A 20,319-nucleotide genomic window follows, 5' to 3' on the forward strand; every position below is an offset into this window, starting at 1 on the left:
TGGGGCCCCCTGAGGGGCAGAGGAAAGTCTGCCGTGGACACCCGGCTGCCCTGTTAGGGCCACGGGGACCCCCACTCCCCGGCCCCACGAGCCGCCCGCTCAGCTCCATCCCGCCCTCCTGCCCACCGCCCAAGCCTGGGCTCTGCTCCCCCGGCCCCCAGACTCCCTCGGCTCTCAGACCTGCAGACTGTCCTAGGGGCCCCCACCCCAGAACACAGCCCCGGAAGCCAGAGGCCCTGGTGCGCTGTTTGCTGTGCATCCCAAGGCCCACTGTGCAGTCAGGCCGCTTCCAGGCCTCAGGCTCCATGTCCCTGAGCCCGTTCACTGCCTGCACACGCCCCTGCGTCTGCCTAGCATGCTCATCCCTGCCCACCAGTGAGAGCCCCTCCAGGACCCCCTCCCTCTTCTCTGTCATCACCCGCTCTCTGCACGCCCTTAATCACACCTAGCTCCACCCACTGAACTCCATCACTCGGCTGGACCACTTCCTGTCCCCTCCTGACTGCACAGTGACCTCCCAGCGGCCCCACCCTGGTCCATGGCCCCAACCCCCATCATGCACACAATTCCGCCCTTCCTGCCCAAGCCAAGTGGGTCCTTCTCCTCCAGACTCCTCGATGTCCTCGGGAGAGAGTCCAGATCCCTCCGCAGGCCCTGCACGGCCCTTGGAAGCTGGACTTCTTCTTCTTTGTAAATGTTCATCTATCTGGCTGTGCCAGGTCTTAGCTGCAGCACACAGGGTCTAGCTTCCTGACCAGGGATGGAACCTGGGCCCCCTTCCCGGGGGGCAGAGCCTGAGCCACTGGACCACCAGGGAGGTCCCGAAGCTGGCCTTCTGCGCCCCTCTGCCCGGCCTGTATGGCATTCTGCTTGTTTCAGGAACCGCCATGCTCCTCTGTGCCTCTGTGCCTCTGCACATCCCATTCTTTCCTCCTGGAATGTGTAAAGGCCTCCCCTGTCTGTAGGAGAGACCTCCACCCCTCACATTCCTGAAGCGCGTACACGGAAACCCGTCCTGACTGCCCAGAGTTGTACAATTCCTCCTCAAACTTGCTCACCTTACTGTGAATACTGGATTACATTTCTCACATAGTACCTTAAGGTTTGGAAGTTTCTCTCCCCATGAGGGATTTCTTAACAAGCTTATGGTTTATTTAGACTGAACATGAACACCCATGCGCACGTTTAAGTATAAGCAGCGCCCAGCTGACGTAGGCGTTCATAAATATGTAAATAACGACTGTGTTGACAGACAGCAAGGATGGGAAGACAAAGGGAAGGAGGGAAGAGAGAATGATTGGACGGACGGACGGATGGAAGGAAGGAAGGGAAGAGCAAAGAGGGATGGATGGAGACGTTAAGGAGCGAGGGTGGAAGGAAGGGCAGAAAGTGGCTGGAAGGAGGTGAGGATGAAGGCTGGGCGGACGGGGGGCTAGAAAGACTGAAGCTTGGATGAAAAGAAGGAGAGGTGAGAGAAAGGAAAGGAGAATGGCTCAGAATCGTTGGCTGGAAGGAGTGAGTGGATGGTTGGGTGAATGAAGGGCTGAGAAGATGGAGGGAAGAATGGGACGGAAGGGGAGGCAGGGGGAAGAACGGAAAGGCTGAGTGCGTGCGTGAATAATCAGACGTGATCCACGGACGGAGGTGAGGTTTTGTGCCACTGAAGCTGGTTGACTTCCTTGCAGGGCAGGCTGGAGCTCCCGCGTCATCCCTGTCGCTGGTCTCAGCTGCCTGATTGGTGTATTTATACTGCACACTTTGACCTTAGATAATAAAGTCATCATCCATTGGTTCTTATCTAGAAAAACTAGAATTCTGTAGACCAGTTAGTTCCGTAGATTAAGGGCATGTCAGAGCAAACAGCCCTGAGGGTGCAGCAGCCTGCCTGGGTGGCAGCCGGGACCCTGAGACCTCAGCCTTGGCCTCAGCCCCTCAGAGCCCCTGCGGACGGCACACTGCTCCCCAAGTTGCTCACCTCTTCTCCCGGGAGTCTCGCTCTGGGCTGTGCCTTGCCGGTCACCAACCTGGAGAGAGGTTTTTTTATGGAGCAGTTGCGAAAAGGAAATGACCTCACGCAGGGCTGAGGCTGCGGAGGTCAGAGCGGGGCAGCCACCTTTCCACACCTGGAGGGACTCTGAGCGGAGGAAAGGGGGTCGATCCAGGGATTGATCCAGGGCCCACTTCTGGGTGCCCTGCCAGGGCCGAGGCACAGAGGACGTCTGGGCAGCACTGAAGAGCAGGCTCAGCACCTGGGAATCCCTGGGGGAGGTGAGCAGGAGGGCAGGGTGCCCCCCCGGGGACCCCAGACAGGCGTGTGTGGAGGGACCCGGCCTTGTGGGCAGGATCAAGGCTGAGCCCTGTGCCTCCAGCTTTCTCCCCTCCATGGTGCTCGTCCCTCTTTCTCAGCTCTTCACCGTGGGCTTTTTAATGAGGCTTCCAGAAGGCGCCTGGATTCCCGCGGTGTCCACACACTGCCTGTTGGCCGGCATCCCGTGAGGCCGCAGTGGCCCAGCAGAGCCGCGCCTGGGAGCCCGCTGCCCCTCTCTCTGTCTCCTCCTGCACAGCCCCCCTCAGGAGCTGCTTACCTGCTCATGGAGACCAGTAGCAGCCCCAGAGGGCGGCCTTGGGGTTTCTACTGCATAGTCTTAGACCCAGACCCGCGGCAAGGGGACCCAGAGAGGTCACACAGCTCAGTCACCAGGCACGGGTTCTGGAAGGCAGCTTAAGGGCCTTCACTGTCTCGGCCTCTCTGTCTAAGTCAAGTTCCCCTGCCTGCTTGCTTTCTTTTAGGTAGCCTGGGGACAAGCATGCATTTTTAAAATGGCAACATTCTATTTTCTTTTTCTCCTTTTCTTCCTGGAAAACAATTCAGGCCTTTCTTTTCATGCTTCAGGACCATAGTGACTGAGAAAAGTCTGCTCTGGAAAGCTGGGGGAGGGTCCCAGTTTCCTAGGGAGGCAGACGCGACCTCGGGGTGGGCCGGCCCGCTTTCCTTGGTGCCAGCGTGGTTACCCCACCCTGCGGCCAGCCCCAGACTTCCTCTTCGCGGGCCTCGAGCCCGCTGCGGTTTTCAATGTGGTCATTTTTCAGAGTTAAGAATCTGTGGGTTTTAATTGCACTCGAGGACACATACCACCCTGCTCTGCTCCTGACCGCTGAGCTCCTTAGAGGCAGAGCAGGAGACTCCAGGTAAGGCGCGAGGCACTGTCAACGCTGACCGCTCACGAAACCACAGAGAGCTCTGTGTTTACTCAGCCAGAGACAAGTCCTGGGAACGGCTGCAGAGAAGTAGATATACCGGGCCTAATGTTAAAATGTCCTTGTGCAAGTTAACATTTCGGTTGAGAAATACATAGCCAGATTGTCGGAATGCTGTCGTTGGGGGTTTTATTACTTCGCGTCTTGAAGGGTCCAGACTCCTTGCCTCCACTCTCACCCCTTGTAGTCATTTTCAGCATCTCGTCCGGAGAGAAACTTAAGGCACACACATTCAGGATCAGGTCAGAAAACTTTCTCTATAAAAAGCCAGAGAACAAGTGTCTTAAACTCTCTTGGGTCTGACGGTCGCCGGGGCAGCCAAGCGGCTCTGCACAAAGCGGCCATGGAGGACTGTGGTCAGATGAGCACGGCGGTGTTCCAATAAAACTTTATTTACAAAAACAGGCTGAGGGCCTGATCTGGCCCTTAGGTTGTATTTTGCCAATCTCTCTGTAGAAAAAGGACAGATATAAATGGCCAGAATGGCGAACATTCAGGAGGATGAGGGAAAGAACTGGTTGGATTTCTGTGTGGAGAAGCCTTGGAGAGTTAGACATCCACCTCTTTAAAGCATCATGGGAAGAAGGAAGGACTCAGTGGCCCCAGAGGCAGGCTGTACTGGGTCGGGGGGTCACATATATGCTAAAGGTCTGTCTAGTCAAGGCTATGGTTTTTCCAGGGGTCATGTACGAATGTGAGAGTTGGACTATAAAGAAGGCTGAGCGCCAAAGAATTGATGCTTTTGAACTGTGGAGTTGGAGAAGACTCTTGAGAGTCCCTTGGACTGCAAGGAGATCCAACCAGTCCATCCTAAAGGAGATCAGTCCTGGGAGTTCATTGGAAGGACTGATGTTGAAGCTGAAGCTCCAATACTTTGGCCACCTGATGCGAAGAGCTGACTCCTTGGAAAAGACCCTGATGCTGGGAAAGATTGAAGGTGGGAGGAGAAGGGGACGACAGAGGATGAGATGGCTGGATGGCATCACCGACTCAATGGACATAAGTTTCAGTGGACTCCGGGAGTTGGTGATGGACAGGGAGGCCTGGCGTGCTGTGGTCCATGGGGTCGCAGAGAGTCGGACACGACTGAGAGACGGAACTGAGCTTGATGCTAAGTCGCTTCAGTCGTGTCTGCCTCTTTGCTTCCTCATGGAGTGTAGCCTGCCAGGCTGCTCTGTCCATGGGATTCTCCAGGTAAGAATACTGGAGTGGGTTGCCATTTCCTCCTCCAGGGGATCTTCCCGACCCAAGGATTGAAACACCTGTTCGGTCTACCTGCTTTGGTTAGGCGGGTTCTTTACCACTCGTGCCCCCTGGGGGGTAGAGTCACAGGAGGTATATTTTCATTCATGTCAAGACATAAGTAACCAGAGACGCCCATAAACAGTGAGGGGGTGAGCTCCCCATCATTGGTCTCTGTGAGCAGCGGGGTCTGTGCTCAATCCCCTTGAAGTCTGGCAGGCCTGTGACAACGTGAGGATGATGCTACGTGACTTCTGAGGCTGGGTCTGAACGGGTGACAAGCTCCATCTGTTTCTGCTGGGATGTTTGCCCCCGGAACCCAGACACCATGCTCTCAGGAAGCCTGGGCCACATAAAGGCTTCCAGCTGCTTCGGCCGACTGCCCCACTGAGGCCCGGCTGACAACCGGCCTTGACCTCCAGACACGGGTGTGCGGGAGTCTTCAAAATGACGCCAGTCCAGACACTGGAGCCGCCTCAGAGGCTCAGTGAGAGCCAGCCGACCCCCAGAAATGGAGGACGCAGGAGCAAAATGTGGTTTTCAAAAAAATGAACCGTAATTGATTTGCCGGACTGTGCTGGTTCTGGGTGCACCCTGACATGATCCGGTTACAAATACGCGTGTGTGCGTGCACGTGTGTGCAGAGATACACTCTTCCAGACTCTTTTCCACGATAGGTTACGATGAGACATTGACTGCAGTCTCCTGCGCTATACGGTAGGCCCTGTTTATCTGTTTTATGCACAGCAATGTGTCTGCTAACCCTGAATTCCTGAAGTATCCCTTCTCCCCTCCCCCTAAGGCAACCACAGATTTGTTCTCTGTCTGCCTCTGTTTTGTAAATAAGTTAATTTTTATCTTTTTTTCTTCTTATTTTGTATCTTCTTTCTTTTTTTTCCCCCAGACTGTGAACTCTGTGAAGCGGGTGGGATCTTAGTTCCCTGACCAGAAAGTGAGCCCATGTCTCCTGGACTGGAATCAGAGTCTTAACCGTGGACGGCCAGGATGCTCTTCCCGAGAAGACTGAGAGCCCCGTTCCAGGCAGGCGTCACCTGACCTCGCCCCCCGGATGTGGTCAGCACCACGGCCCCAGCGTGGTGACCCCCAGGAGCCCCAGCCTGGGGTTTTCCTGAAAGCCTGGGCTATCCCGCGCAGGCGCGGGATTCCACTTTCCCCCTGCAGTGCCGTTGGCCCAGGTCGGGGCGGCTCCCTGCCCGTGGCTTCTCCAGGAGAGATGGTGAAGGTTCCGGGAGTCGGTCGGGGCGGGGGCTGAAACACAGCTGCAGAGGGAACCAGACCCGCCCTGGCTCTGTGACCTTGGCCGGGTCACTGGCCGTCTCTGGCCTCTGGAGGAGTGGAGACAGCGGCCCTTCGGGGGCAGTGGGGCGGCTCAGGGAGACGACGCGTGTGCCTCAGCAGTGCCTGCTCTGTGGGGGCTGTGAGCAGTCACAGCCGTCCTGCCTGCCGGGTGGCCTGCCGCGGGCATGCAGCCCAGCACAGCGCAGGCGGCCCCGGCCCCGGCTCCTCCGTTCCCCGGCTCTGCCTGCCGGCTTCCACCCGACCTCACACTCCGGCCCCGAGCCCGTTCTCCTCGTGAAATGACCACTTGCCCTTCGCTGTTGGACACTATCATTTACACTCCTGGAGTGTACTCGCCCCCCCCCACCCCAAAGTCCTCACGGCCCAGGGAGCCACACGCCAGCTCCCTTCTCGGGTGCATGAGTCAGAACTGGCTCTCCTCCCTGTCCTGGCAGACCCCTCTCCCTTCTTGTTTACCCCAAACAAAGAGGAAAAGGCCCCGGAGAGCAGGGGGTTGGGAACTGGCCTTGGTGTCAGGGACAAACAGCTCGAGTCTGGGCTGCTGGAGCAATGTGACCCCCAGAGCGCCTGGGGACACGCCTCTGTCCCCACCAGCTGTCTGAGCCTGGGCAAGCTCCTTTCTGTCTTTGAGCCCCAGTTTTGTCTTTCCTGAAAGGGGCGCAAGAGTTGCAGTTGTGAGGCATCAGGGCTGCCTGCCTCACTCGGGCTGAGCCAGGACCCCGCACTGAGTGGGTCATGACCCCGTGAAGCTGGTCCCCCCTTCTTTCCGGGCTTGCTGGTGCCCTCACCCTGCTCTACAGTCCCTGACGTTGGTGTGTGCGCAGACAGGCTCACCCTTTGCACGTGGGCGCTGGGGGAGGGGGCGGGACCTCCACCGCGTCCCGTCAGGGACCCCGTGCCCAGCGCTGGGCCACACGCAGAGAACCACCCTGATCCAGAGGAACGAACGTGCAGATACATGATTTCTAGCTGGGCCTGGGAGCCCAGGGGAGAGGCTCCCAAGGAGCACCTTGGGGTGAGTCAGCAGGCAGAGGCAGGCGAGGGCAAGGAGCACCGTCTCAGCCCATCTGACCTTCGGAGAATTCCCAAACAGGGGCCAAGGACCAGCCCAACCCAGCCTGCTGTAGGCCGTGCTGACTTGGAGAGTGATGGGTTTCCTTTCCCAGAACCCAGGGGCACTGGAGGCGCCTCAGGTGAAGGACTCTCTAGCACCCACAGGCCTGAGCTGCTCTGCTTTCCCCGAGTCAGCTTCATCCTGTGAGCTTTGCCATTCTCGTGATCCCATTTCAATGTATTGTTTTATTGGATAAACGTAATGTTTGATCAATGTTGTATTTAGTTTAAGCAATAACTATGATGTACCAGGCACTATTCTTGGTGTTTGAAAAATATGAAGACTTACTACATTGACGCTAGAAGATGCTGTTATTCAATCTCCAAATCATGTCTGACTCTTTTCGACCCCATGGACCACGGCACGCCAGGCCTCCCTGTCCATCACCAGCTCCCGGAGTTTACTCAAACTCATGTCCATCGAGTCGGTGATGTCATCCAACCGTCTCATCCTCTGTGATTCCCTTCTCCTCCCGCCTTCAATCTTTCCCAGCATCAGGGTCTTTTCCAAGGAGTCAGCTCTTCGCATCAGGTGGCCAAAGTACTGGAGTTTCAGCTTCAACATCAGTCTTTCCAATGAACACCCAGGGCTGATCTCCTGTAGGATGGACTGGTTGGATCTCCTTGAAGTCCAAGAGACTCTCAAGAGTCTTCTCCAACACCACAGTTCAAAAGCATCAATTCTTTGGCGCTCAGCTTTCTTCATAGTCCAACTCTCACATCCATACATGACCACAGGAAAAACCATAGCCTTGACTAGACGGACCTTTGTTGGCAAAGTAATGTCTCTGCTTTTCAATATGCTGTCTAGGTTGGTCATAACTTTTCTTCCAAGGAGATGGATACTGTTCATTAACTGAAACTCAGAGAGGTTGAGTAGCTTTCTGGAGGTCACGTGGTTGACGGATGTTAGACCAGGGTTCTCTGCTTCCTTCTGGGAGGAAGCAGCTGAGAACAGGGCATAGCACGGCTCGGGATCTGTCTCTGGACACAGTCTTGTCTCATAAGCTCCTCCAGGTGCTGTGTGGGCCTCAGTTTCTTTGTCTGTAAAAGGGGACAATAATGGCCTGCTGGGTGGGAACGCAGGGCTGGGGGCCTGGCTCCACTCTCTCCTTCCCATCCACCATCTGCCAAGGCTGGCTTGGAAGTACTCGCCAACGCGATCCTGATGGAATAAGCCCCTGGGCTGGAAGGAGGTCAGAGCAGGGCGGGGAACGAGCCTCAGCCCTGGGGCTGGCTGCTCGAGGGGGCCCCAGGGTGCGCTCTGAGCAGCATGAGGCCAGGCGTACAGCAGCCGTGGAGCCTGAGCCGTGGGTAGTTTGCCGGGGGAGCGGGGGCCACCCTGATGTCAGATGGCCTCCCCGGCACAGCCTGCCCCCACCTTCAGGAAATCCACTCAGTTACCCGAAGGGCTCCCTGCGCGAGTGACCTGCCAAGGTACACGGGGCCCTCATGTGCGAGGACAGGCTCTGGGCCGGAGGAGGCCAAGCCGGCTGAAAGCCGTCAGGCACCCACCTGGGAGAGGTGGTCATCCTCCAAACTAGCCTCCAGCCTCAGAGCGCCTACCCTAGACGTGCCGGACCCCCTGTGAAGGGAGGACCAGCAGGGGCCTCGGGCAGGGAGAGGGGAACCTAGCGCTGGCCACCTCACGGGCCTGTCCTGGGAGGCCCCCCAGGTCACCCTCTGACTTTCTCCCCGAAGGAGGAAACGGCCTTGGGCACAGCTGAGACATCTGCGGAGCCAAAGCGATCTCTTCTTATGGGGCCTCCCTGGACGCACCTCCCGTGGTCCCTCCGTGTGGTCTGTGCAGAATCAGTCCTCTAACCAGCCCGAAAGGACCGCTGTAGAGTTGCCGCGGGGGCGAGGTGGGATGGGGTGTTAACCGACAGTTGCTACCTTGCGAGCGTTATCTCACGCCGAGATTCTTACCGCCCCATCCTGACGCATCTTGGTTTGGTCAAACATGGGGAGCCTTCGAAATGAGGGAGGTGAGGTCAGCCCTCCCCGCGCCCACCCATGGGGGTGGTGGTGGCGTGGCTTTGAGGCTGCGCAAGTGCGAGGACCAGCGTGTGGGGGTCAGGTGGACGCCCCCATGTCCGCTCCTGCGGGGGACAGGACCCAGTGCTGGGCCCGTCTCGCCAGCTCCTTCCCTGCGTCCCTGGGCCAGGACCCCCCCATCATCCCCCTGTGCTTCAGCGTGTCCGTCAAACCCTCGAGGGACCAGCAGGTCCCCCACTCTGCCGTCCTGCAGCCCCTGGTGGTGGGAAACCCCCGAGCCGCCTCAGGAAGGAAGGAACGCGCTCCTGGAGTTGTCACAGCAGAGCGCGCCTCCGGGCACCTCCTTACCGCGGCTGAGTGAGCACGCGGGGCCCTGGCAACCGCACAAAGGGCCTCTGTGTGCCCGCGCCCCGCGCCTCCCTGGCTCAGTGCCCGCCGCGAGCGCAGGGAGGGCCGCCAGGCAGGGGACCTGCAGCCTGCGGGCTGGGGCGTCCACCGCGGGCAGGAAGCTCTGCGGTCAGGGGTGGAGCTGGGACCGGGGGCGGGACCCGGGGGTGCGGGGCGGGGCGCTGCGGGGGCCGGGACGAGGGTTCCGGGGCCAGGGTGGGAGGCATGGGGGGGCCCGGGGTGGGAGGCATGCGGGGGCCGGGGGCGGGGCGGGGCGGGGCTGCAGTGACTCCGGCTCCAGTACCTGGTGTCGACAAGGGGCTGCACCCCATCGGCCTCGAGGGCTCCTGGGCCTCAAACGGGACGAGTTGTACCCCCGTCGAGTGCTGGGGGCTCCGGGCTCCCAGGCCCCCTTTTTGACACAAGGAGCCCCTCTCCCAGAAACCAGCTGTATCCCAGGCCCTGGGTAAGCCCCGCTCCTTGCTGTCTAAACGGGGTGAGGCAGATAATGACAAGCGGTGGATTCATGCAGGGCGTGACGCACTCCTGCCAACCAGGACACAAAGGAATGCCTCGGCTGAAAAATGAGGAGACGTGAGAAAGTAATTCATAAAACACCTCATAAAAGAGTGGCTGACCAGCACTTGGGAGCAGGGGAACCACACTCCCTGTAACAAAAACAAAAATAAAGCAACAGTGACGTCTTCTTCTTTTCCTCCCAGTAGATTATCAAAAGAGAAGAAACATTTCTCCTAGTGTTGTTAGAAATGTGGGGACGTAGACTGACTCACTGGAGAAGGAAATGGTAACCCACTCCAGTACTCTTACCTGGAGAACCCCATGGACGGAGAAGCCTGGTAGGCTACAGTCCACGGGTCGCAAAGAGGTGGGTCGCAAAGAGTTGGGCACGACCGAGCGACTTCACTTTCACTTTCACTTTCAGACTGACTCGGTGGACTCCAGTCTGAGTGAACTCCGGGAGATGGTGATGGACAGGGAGGCCTGGCGTACTGCGATTCATGGGGTCGCAAAGAGTCGGACACGACTGAGCGACTGCACTGAACTGAACTGAGGAGCCCCTGCAAACTAACACTCTGTCACCTTCTAACTCTTGGCCACCAACATAAACCTACCTGTTCTTCACTTTCCTTGACTGTAAAGTGGGCATGAAAGTACCCACCTCACAGTTTTGGTGGGAGGATTAAATGAATTATCAGGTATAAAATGCTTAGAGCAGCGCCAGGCAGAGGAAAAGTGCTTAATTCATGGCGGTGTTCTTCAGTCACTCAGTCGTGTCCGACTCTCTGCAACCCCATGGCCTGCAGCACAGCAGGCCTCCCTGTCCATCGCCAGCTCCCGGAGTTCACTCAGACTCACGTCCATCGAGTCAGTGATGCCATCCAGCCATCTCATCCTGTCATCCCCTTCTCCTCCTGCCTTCAATCTTTCCCAGCATCAGGGTCTTTTCCAATAAGTCAGTTCTTCGCATCAGGTGGCCAAAGTATTGGAGTTTCAGCTTCAACATCAGTCCTTCCAATGAATATTCAGGACTGATCTCCTTTAGGATGGACTGGTTGGATCTCCTTGCAGTCCAAGGGACTCTCAAGGGTCTTCTCCAACACCACAGTTCAAAAGCATCAATTCTTCAGTGCTCAGCCTTCTTTATTGTCCAACTCTCACGTCCATATGTGACTACTGGAAAAATCAAGGCTTTGACTCGACAGACCTTTGTCAGCAAAGTAATGTCTCTGCTTTTTCATATGCTATCTAGGTTGGTCATAGCTTTTATTACAAGGAGCAAATGTCTTTTCATTTCATGACTGTAGTCACCATCTACAGTGATTTTGGAACCCAAGAAAATAAAGTCAGCCACTGTTTCCATTGTTTCCCCATCTATTTGCCATGAAGTGATGGGACTGGATGCCCATGGTAGCTACTTATTATTATTATTTAAAAAGTAAGTTGGTACAGTCTTTGTAAAGGACAATTTGGAAACACAGTTTTAAATCCCAGTTTTAAATTGCCCACCAGTTCCTGACCTTTCCTGTTGGTTCAGATGGCAAAGAATCTGCTTGCAATGTAAGAAACTCAGATTCAATTCTTGGGTGGGAAAGATTCCCTGGAGAAGGGAATGGTGACCCACTCCAGTATTCTTGCCTGGAGAATCCCATGGAGAGAGGTGACTGGCGGGCTACACAGCTCATGGGGTCGCAGAAGACTGAGTGAATAACGCTTTCACTTTACTTTCCAGATCTAAGGAAACAATCAGGCAAGTGGGAAAAAGCTATATAAAAGGACATGCATCAGAGCGTTGTTTGAAAGAACAAAAAACTGGAAAAAATCCTAATGACCTAAGAGGAAAGAGAATAGTTAGACTGTAACCCATTTATGGAATGGAATCCCGCCCAGCCTCGATCCCAGAGGGGAGGGGTGTTTGTACCATACCGCCCAGCCTCGATTCCAGCGGGCAGGGGTGTCTGGAGCATCCCGCCCAGCCTTGATCCCAGCGGGCAGGGGTGTCTGGACCAGGCCAGCCTGCCGCGATTGCAGCGGGCAGAGATGTCTGGACCAGGCCGGACCGCCTCAATCGCAGCGGGCAAGGTGTCTGGATCAGGCCGGCCCACCGGGATCGCAGCTGGCAGAGATGTCTCGACCAGGCCAGCCCACCTGGAAGAAAGCGAGCAGAGATGTCTGGATCATGCCGGCCCGCCTCGATCGCAGCGGTCAGAGATGTCTGGACCAGGCCAGCCCGCCGGGATCGCAGAGGGCAGAGATGTCTCGAACAGGCAGGCCCACCTCGATCGCAGCAGGAAGAGATGTTTGGACCAGGCCGGCCCGCCTCCATCGCAATGGGCAGAGATGTTTGGACCAGACCAGGCTGCGGGCAGAGATGTCTGGACCATGCTGGCCCACCTCAATCACAGTAGGCAGAGATGTCAGGACCAGGCTGGGCCGCTGGGATCGCAGCCTGTAGAGATGTCTGGACCAGGCCAGCCCACAGGGATCGAAGTGGGCAGAGATGTCTGGAACAGGCCAGCCTGCCAGGATGCCAGTGGGCAGATATGTCTTGACCAGGCCGGCCCTCCTCGATTGCAGTGGGCAGAGATGTCAGGACGAGGCAGGCCTGCTGGATCGCAGCGGGCAGAGATGTCTGGACCAGGCCAGCCCGCCGGGATCGCAGTGGGCAGAGATGTCAGGACGAGGCAGGCCCGCCGTGATTGCAGCGGGCAGAGATGTCTGGAACAGGCTGGTCCACCACGATCGCAGCGGGCAGAGATGTCTGGCCCATGCCGGTCCACGGCGATCGCAGCAGGCAGAGATGCCTGGACCAGACCAGCCTGCAGGGATCGCAGCGGGTAGAGATGTCTGGACCAGACCAAGCCGCGGTCAGAGATGCCTGGACCATGCGTGCCTTCCTCGATCCCAGAGGGCGGAGATGTTCCTACAATCCCTCCCCGCCGTGATCCCAGAGGGCAGAGATGTCTGGATCGTCCCACCCCGCCTTGATCCCAGAGCGCAGAGATGTCTGGACAATCCTGCCCTTCCTTGATCGCAGCGGGCAGAGGTGTCTGGACCAGGCCATCCCGCCTCGATCGCAGCAGGCAGAGGTGTCTGGACCAGGCCGGCCCGCCTCGATTGCAGCAGGCAGAGATGTCTGGACCAAGCCGGCCCGCCTCGATCGCAGCGGGCAGAGGTGTCTGGACCAGGCCGGCCCGCCTTGATCCTGTTGGGCAGAATGCGTGGTCCAGGCCTGCCTGCCTCGATCCCAGAGGGCAGATATGTCTGGACAATCCCGCCCAGCCTCGATCACAGAGGGCAGAGATGTCTGGACCAGGCCGGCCAGCCTCGATCGCAGCGGGCAGAGATGTCTGGACCAGGCCAGCCCGCCTGGATCGCCGCGGGCAGAGATGTCTGGACCTGACCAGGCCACGGGCAGAGATGTCTGGACCGTTCCGCCCCTCCTCCATTGCAGTGGGCAGAGATGTCAGGACCAGGCTCGGCCGCGGGATTGCAGCCGTCAGAGATGTCTGGACAAGGCCGACCCCCGGGATCGCAGCAGGCAGAGATGTCTGCACCCAGCCGGCCCGCAGATATCGAAGTGGGCAGAGATGTCCGGAACAGGCCGGCCCTCCTTGATCGCAGCGGGCAGAGATGTCTGAACAGGCCGGCCAGCCTCGATCGCAGCGGGCAGAGATGTCTGAACCAAGCAGGCCGGCCAGGATTGCAGCGGGCAGAGATGTCTGGACCAGACGAGGCCGCGGGCAGAGATGTCTGGTCCATATCAGCCCGCCAGCATCGCAGTGGACAGAGATGTCTGGACCAGGCCGGCCCTCTGGGATCGCAGCGGGCAGAGATGTATGGATCAGGCTGGCCCGCCGGGATCGTAGCCGGCAGAGATGTCTAGACCAGGCCGGCCCGCCGGGATCGCAGCTGGCAGAAATGTCCAGACTAGGCCGGCCCCCCGGGATCGCAGCGGGCAGATATGTCTGGACCAGGCCGCCCCCCCGGGATCGCTTAGGGCAGAGATGTCTGGACCAGATGATGCTGTGGGCAGAGATCTCTGGACCATACCTGCCCGCCGGGATCACAGTGGGCAGAGATGTCTGGACCAGGCCAGCCTGCGTCGTTAGCAGCGGCCAGCGATGTCTGGATCATGCCAGCCCTCATCTATCGCAGCGGGCAGAGATGTCCGGACCAGACCAGACCGCGGGCAGAGATGTCTGGTCCATATCGTCCCGCCAGCATCGCAGAGGACAGAGATGTCTGGACCAGGCCAGCCCGCCTCGATCTCAGCGGACAGAGATGTCTGGACCAGGCCGGCCCGCAGGGATCGCAGCGGGCAGAGATGTCTGGACCAGGCCGGCCATCAGGGATCGCCATGGGCAGAGATGTCTGGACCATGCCGGACCACCAGAACGCAGCAGGCAGAGATGTCAGGAGCAGACCAGGCCGCGTGCAGAGATGTCTGGACCAGGTCGGCCCGCCTCGATCGCAGCGGGCAGAGATGTCTGGACCAGACCAGGCCATGGGCAGAGATGTCTGGACCAGGCCAGCCCGCCGGTATCGTAGTGGGCAGAGATGCCTGGACCAGACCAGCCCACAGGGATCGCAGCGGGCAGAGATGTCTGGACCATGCGTGCCTTCCTCGATCCCAGAGGGCGGAGATGTTCCTACAATCCCTCCCCGCCGTGATCCCAGAGGGCAGAGATGTCTGGACAATCCTGCCCTTCCTCGATCCCAGAGCGCAGAGATGTTCCTACAATCCCGCCCAGCCTCGATCCGAGAGGGCAGAGATGTCTGGACCGTGCCGGCCCACCTCGATCACCTTGGGCAGAGGTGTCTGGACCAGGCCGGCCCGCCTTGATCACCTCGGGCAGAATGCCTGGTCCAGGCCTGCCCGCCTCGATCCCAGAGGGCAGATATGTCTGGACAATCCCGCCCAGCCTCAATCACAGAGGGCAGAGATGTCTGGACCAGGCCGGCCAGCCTCGATCGCAGCGCACAGAGATGTCTGGACCAGCCCGGCCCGCCTTGATCGCAGCGCACAGAGATGTCTGGACCAGCCCGGCCCGCCTTGATCGCAGCGGGCAGAGATGTCTGGAACAGGCCAGCCCGCCTCGATTGCAGCGGGCAGAGATGTCTGGACCAGGCGGGCCCACCGAGATCGCAGTGGGCAGAGATGTCTGCACCAGGCCGGCCCGCCTCGATCGCAGCGGGCAGGGATGTCTGTACCTCTCGGCCCACCGGGATTGCAGCGGGCAGAGATGTCTGGATCAGGCCGGCCCGCCAGGATCGCAACGGGCAGAGATGTCTGGACAAGGCCTGCCCGGCAGGATCGCAGCGGGCAGAGATGTCTGGACCATGCTGGCCCGCCTCGATCACAGCGCGCAGAGATGTTCCTATAATCCTGCCCCGCCTCGATCCCAGAGGGCAGAGATGTCTGGACCATCCCGCCCCGCCTCAATCCCAGAGGGCAGAGATGTCTGGACAATCCCGCCCAGCCTCGATCACAGAGGGCAGAGATGTCTGGACCATCCCGCCAACCTGGATCACAGAGAACAGAGATGTTTGTACTGATATGGAAAGTTCTACCTGTCACGCTAGAGGATGGAAAAGGAAGTCATGTGACTGCAAATACAAAGAGATCCCATTTATGTGAAATAGATTGGAAACATGAATGGATAGGCTTTGTATTGTGTGTGAGGATATTCACCAGAATGCCAGCAGTGGCTTTCTCTTCAGGTACCTTTTACTTTCTTCTTTATATTTTTCTGTATTATTTAAACTAAAATGCAAGCAAACATGGGCTTCCCAGGTGGTGCAGTGGTAAAGAATCCATCTGTCAGTGCAGGAGACGCAGGAGACGTGGGTTGGATCCTTAGGTTGGAAAGATCCCCTGGAAGAAGAAATGGCAACCCACTCTAGTATTCTTGCCTGGAGAATCCTGTGGACAGAGGAGCCTGGCGGGCTGCCGTCCATGGGGCCGCAAGATCCGGACCCCGCTGAGCACTTGCAGGCACACAAACAAACATGTAAAAAGTTTTTTTTTCTTTTTAAGCTTACTCAAACCTTTTCTGTTGTTTACAGTTCAAATGCAACGTGTTGAATGGAGTAATGAAAGCCTTGCTCTCAGCGTTTGTAAGCGGAGCAGGGCGTGGGGGCTCAGGTCGGGGAGAGAAGCCGTCTGTCTGGGTGGTGGGGTGTTGGGAAGACGGAGGGGACCCGGGGTGGGGGCAGGAGGGGCCCTGCACGGTCGGGGCCTGCAGGAGTCTGGGGCTGCGAGGCGCGGCGTGGAGGGGCAGCCAGGTCGCGAGGCTGAGGTCGGATCGCGGGGAGCAGGCCCGGTGCGGGAGGCGGCCCTCACTTGGAAGGCTGGGGCGGCCCTGCATCTTCCTGGCCCCCCACATGCAGGCCTCACCGCTCGCCGGGGTGCCTGGGAAAGGCGGGACCGGCCTCAAGAGGCTGGGGCTCACACACCAGCAGCCCCGGCCCCGACCTAGTCCCTCCCAGCCCCGCAGGGCCTGGGCCGCCCGTGACCCGCGCTGAGAGCTCGGAAGGGTCTGGGTCCACTGTGGTCAGACGGCTCTCCCACCCCGGGGGCTGATGAAGGCCGCCACACAGCGTGACTGGTAACCCTGGGGCTCGGGCCAGAGGCGTCGCACACTCACAGGAGACTCGCGGTTCTTCTCAGCTCGGGCCACGCCCCTGGTTGTGCAGAGAGGCGCTTGCCCCCCTCGGCACTCGGTAATTCTCGGTGGGCCCTGTCCTGTGCCCTGTAGGGTGTTTAGCAGCATCCTTGCCCGCTGCCTATCAGATGCCGATGCGCCCCTGCCGGTTATCAATGCAAGCGAAGTGTCTGTCGCTCAGACGTGTCTGACTCTTTGCGATCTCATGGGCTGTAGCCCTCCAGGCTCCTCTGTCCACAGGATTCTCCAGGCAGGAATACTGGAGTGCGTTGCCATTTCCTTCTCCAGGGGATCTTCCCGACCCAGGGATTGCTGGGCCTCCTGCATTGCAGGCAGACTCAACCATCTGAGCTACAGCCCCAAATGTCTCCAGACGTCACCCATGGCCCCTGGGTGGCACAGTCACCCCCAAATGGGAACTGGGACCCCACAGTGACCTCTGTGTCCATCTGCCCTCTCCAGGACTGAGTGCTCCTCCCAGGCAGGGTCTCAGAGCCCCAGCTCAGGCTGGGTGCTCAGAAGGGACTCAGCAGTGCTTGACCCCAGCCCTATCTCCCGCAGACCTCTCCCCTCCCCACTGCAGAGTGGGGGACAGGAGCAACAGAGAGATGGGCAGGCAGGCCCCGCCTCCCAGCAACCCCACCCCCAGCCCTGTCCCTAGGCAGTGCCCATGCCTGCCCAGCCCAGGATGCTGAAAGCCCACTGCGCCCTCCCACCTCCCCCAGCTCTGGTCTCCAAGCCACCATGATGAAAAGAAATCCTTGGAGAGAAACAAGCTTCAATAACCTTTTCAGACACTCCCCCCCGCAACCCCACCTGCACACCAGGAAGCTGGCCTCCCGAGACACAGCCCCCGTGGGAGTGACTCCCTCTCCTTGGGTCTGCACACGCATCTTTCGCTCGGATTCCTCGCACCCATCCTCCACTTGCATCCTTCATGGCACCTGCTCGCTCAGAGGGCGGGGACACCGGATGCCACACCACATCCTTAACATCTGAATTATCTACAACGAGTTACATTCTCAGGACGGCCCACCAGAAGGCTTGCTGTCGGTGCCGCGTCTCTAGACCTGCAGGCGGGAATGGCCAGGAGGCGCCCCGGGCAGGGGCGCCGCGGGCTGCAGGACCCCAGGTGCGGTGGGCGTGGGGGCTCATGAGGCCAGCGTGCTGGGGCAGGGAGCAGCACAGGTGAGAGGTTCGACCTTCTCAGACTACGATCCGGAAGGGATGGTCACTTCCCTCTGCCCATGCTTAGGGCAAGCACAGCCAAACATAAAGCGAGAAGCTATTCCAGGCGGGCGGCCAGCAGGGCACGCAGGGCATCGAAGGAAGGAAAGTCGCGACAGCTGCCTGGCTGGAGCTGGCAGAGCGTCTGCGGGTTCAGGGACCCACATGGCGACGCGAATTGTCCCTTCAGAAGGACCCTTCGCAGACCCCAAGTCCTGGACAAGAGCTCACGGGGCTCATGGGTGTCAGCAAAACCCTGAGGAGGAGGCTTTCAGATAAAGTCAGAGCAGAGCCACGGCTCCAGGAGAAGGATGGCCACCAGTCCCCTGAGAGGAGCCCCTGGAACCGGCGACCAAGCCCCCTGCCGGGCTCCCTGTGCTCGGGCTCTATTAGCTTCAGGGCAGGCTGTGGACTTCCTTTCAGAAGGCGCCTGCCAGCAGCCATCTGCAATAAGGACCTTCATTTGCTGCTGCCTCAGGGCTTCTCAGCACTCCTGGTCCCTGGGGCCCATGGAGCAGGGACCACACTAAAGTATCTGAGCTTCTAAATGCCTTCCTAGCTTTTCAGAGTGAAGGGGACCCCAGGCGGCCCTGTGGCGCCACTGCCCACAGGCAGGCAGGTGTTTGGTGAGGGCGGGTGGTGAGTGGGACCCTGCAGGAATGTCAGCAGGGGTGCCATGGTGAGTCCGCCCTTGTTGAGGTCCTTTAATGGACCAGAACCTGGGGGTCCGGAGTCGACAGATAAGAAAGTAAAGGAGAGAGAAAGAGGCTGATGATCCTTGGTTTACACAGAAAGCCAACAGAGCCCCTGCACGGGGCTTGCTCTGTTCACGGAGGCCTCAGGCGCCCTCTCGATGGGGTGATGGCACAGAGCGCCTTCTCGAGAGGGTCTTAGAAGCCCGGGCAGGAAACTGAACTCAGAGGGCCTCTGCACTCCAAAGAAATAGCCTGAGAGAGGGGGGGGGGGGAGAGAGAGGGAGAGAGAGAGAGAGAAAGAAAGACACGGGGACCAGAGCTCTGATGGAGCAAAGGTGTTTTAATCAACATGCTGTGGGCATATATACTGTACTTATTCTCAGCAAAGATAAAGATTAAAATTCCAGACTTAGAAAACATAGGCGATCCATATTAAAGAGAGAGAGGGTTGTAAACAATCACTTTTACCGAATGGTTCACAAGAAGGAAGAGGGTACTTATCACCGTATAGAAAAACTAACGAAGGCAAGCCCGGGAGAGGCTTGCCTCTCCTCTTAATTCCTGAGTATTCAGGAATTAATAAGGAACAGAGAATTCCTGACAGACCCAAAGCAGCACACAGGAAGCCTCCTGTTAAATGCTTCCTGACCCTAAAGGAAACCAACCCTGAATACTCAGTGGAAGGGCTGATGCTGAAGCTCCAACACTTTGGCCACCTGATGCAAAGAGCATCATTTTTCATTGGAAAAGACCCGGATGCTGGGAAAGATTGAAGGCGGAGGAGAAGGGGATGACAGAGGACAAGATGGTTGGATGGCATCACCGACTCAGTGGACATGAGTTTGAGTAAACTCCGGGAGTTGGTGATGGACCGGGAGGCCTGGCGTGCTGCAGTCCATGGGATCGAAGAGCCGGACACGACAAGAACAATGTCATGGTAGGAAGAAACAAGGGCTGAGCAGCAGATCCAGGGTCTGGGTTTGGGGGACACAGTGCTGTGACCAAGACTGGTGTCCAGGATGAGCACGAGCAGGGCAGAGGCCCCTCCTGCTCCCAGCAAGCTGGCTGTCTGCAGCAGAGGTGCTTCTGACTGGGCTCCCTGTCTTTGGGGCGCAGCTGCTCAGGATTTGGGGTCCCTTCCTCTTCTCTGCGGGGAGTGCAAACCCCTGGGCCTCCTGGGCCTCCTGTGCCTCTGTCTTCACATTGCCCTGGAGGATGGCGCTCATGGCCGTGTGGGTACAAGCGCCAGACATTTGCACTGACCTCCCCCTCCTCTTCCTGAGCATCCGAATCCTGGTTTTGTTCGAATCAGCAGCGAACCCAGGGCTGTGGGACACATCCTGCCTGCCTGATGGTGCTATGCCCTTGCTCCAGATTCTCTCCTTCCTGAGCTCCCTTGCAAGCTCTAGGTGGCCACTGACTCAGTCCCAGGCAATGAAATATCAGGGGACGTCTGTGGGGAGGAAGTTATGGAGACATTTGGGAGAACTTTTGCTTCTTCATAAAAGGGACAGATATGAAAGGAGAGTTCTTTCAGGCCATTGCTCCTCCTTTTCATGCTGGGATGTAGGCGTGATGGCCAGAGGTGCAGCAGGCATCCTGCAACTGGGTGGCATCAGGCTAACACCGAGGATGGTGCACAAAGATAAGGAAAGAACCTAGGTTCTTGATGACCTCACCAGACTGCCAAGTCACCCTGAAGCCCCCTACACCCAGGATTCTTGTTAAACAAGGACTTATTGTACTTGTGGCTTAGCTGGGTTATGACCCTTGCAGCCAAACACATCAGGGTGGCAGTGAGGTGTGTCTTGCTCAGCGTGAGCGTGTGTGACCCGCCCGGCACGGTGGTCATAATCACCTGGCATGTGTGTGCCTGTGGTGTGGTGCACTTG

At 58.3% G+C, this 20,319-nt stretch overlaps 1 long non-coding RNA gene across 1 annotated transcript; it reads left to right on the forward strand.

Moving 5' to 3' along the window:
* Positions 1-1,355: 1,355 nt before the first annotated feature.
* LOC121820014 (uncharacterized) lies at positions 1,356-7,974 on the forward strand. Its single transcript, XR_009601388.1, has 3 exons — positions 1,356-2,268; positions 3,938-4,452; positions 5,405-7,974. It is a non-coding gene; the product is annotated as an uncharacterized LOC121820014 (long non-coding RNA).
* Positions 7,975-20,319: the final 12,345 nt, after the last annotated feature.

Source organism: Ovis aries, chromosome 7 (genome assembly GCF_016772045.2).
Source record: "Ovis aries strain OAR_USU_Benz2616 breed Rambouillet chromosome 7, ARS-UI_Ramb_v3.0, whole genome shotgun sequence".
NCBI classification, from domain to species: domain Eukaryota; kingdom Metazoa; phylum Chordata; class Mammalia; order Artiodactyla; family Bovidae; genus Ovis; species Ovis aries.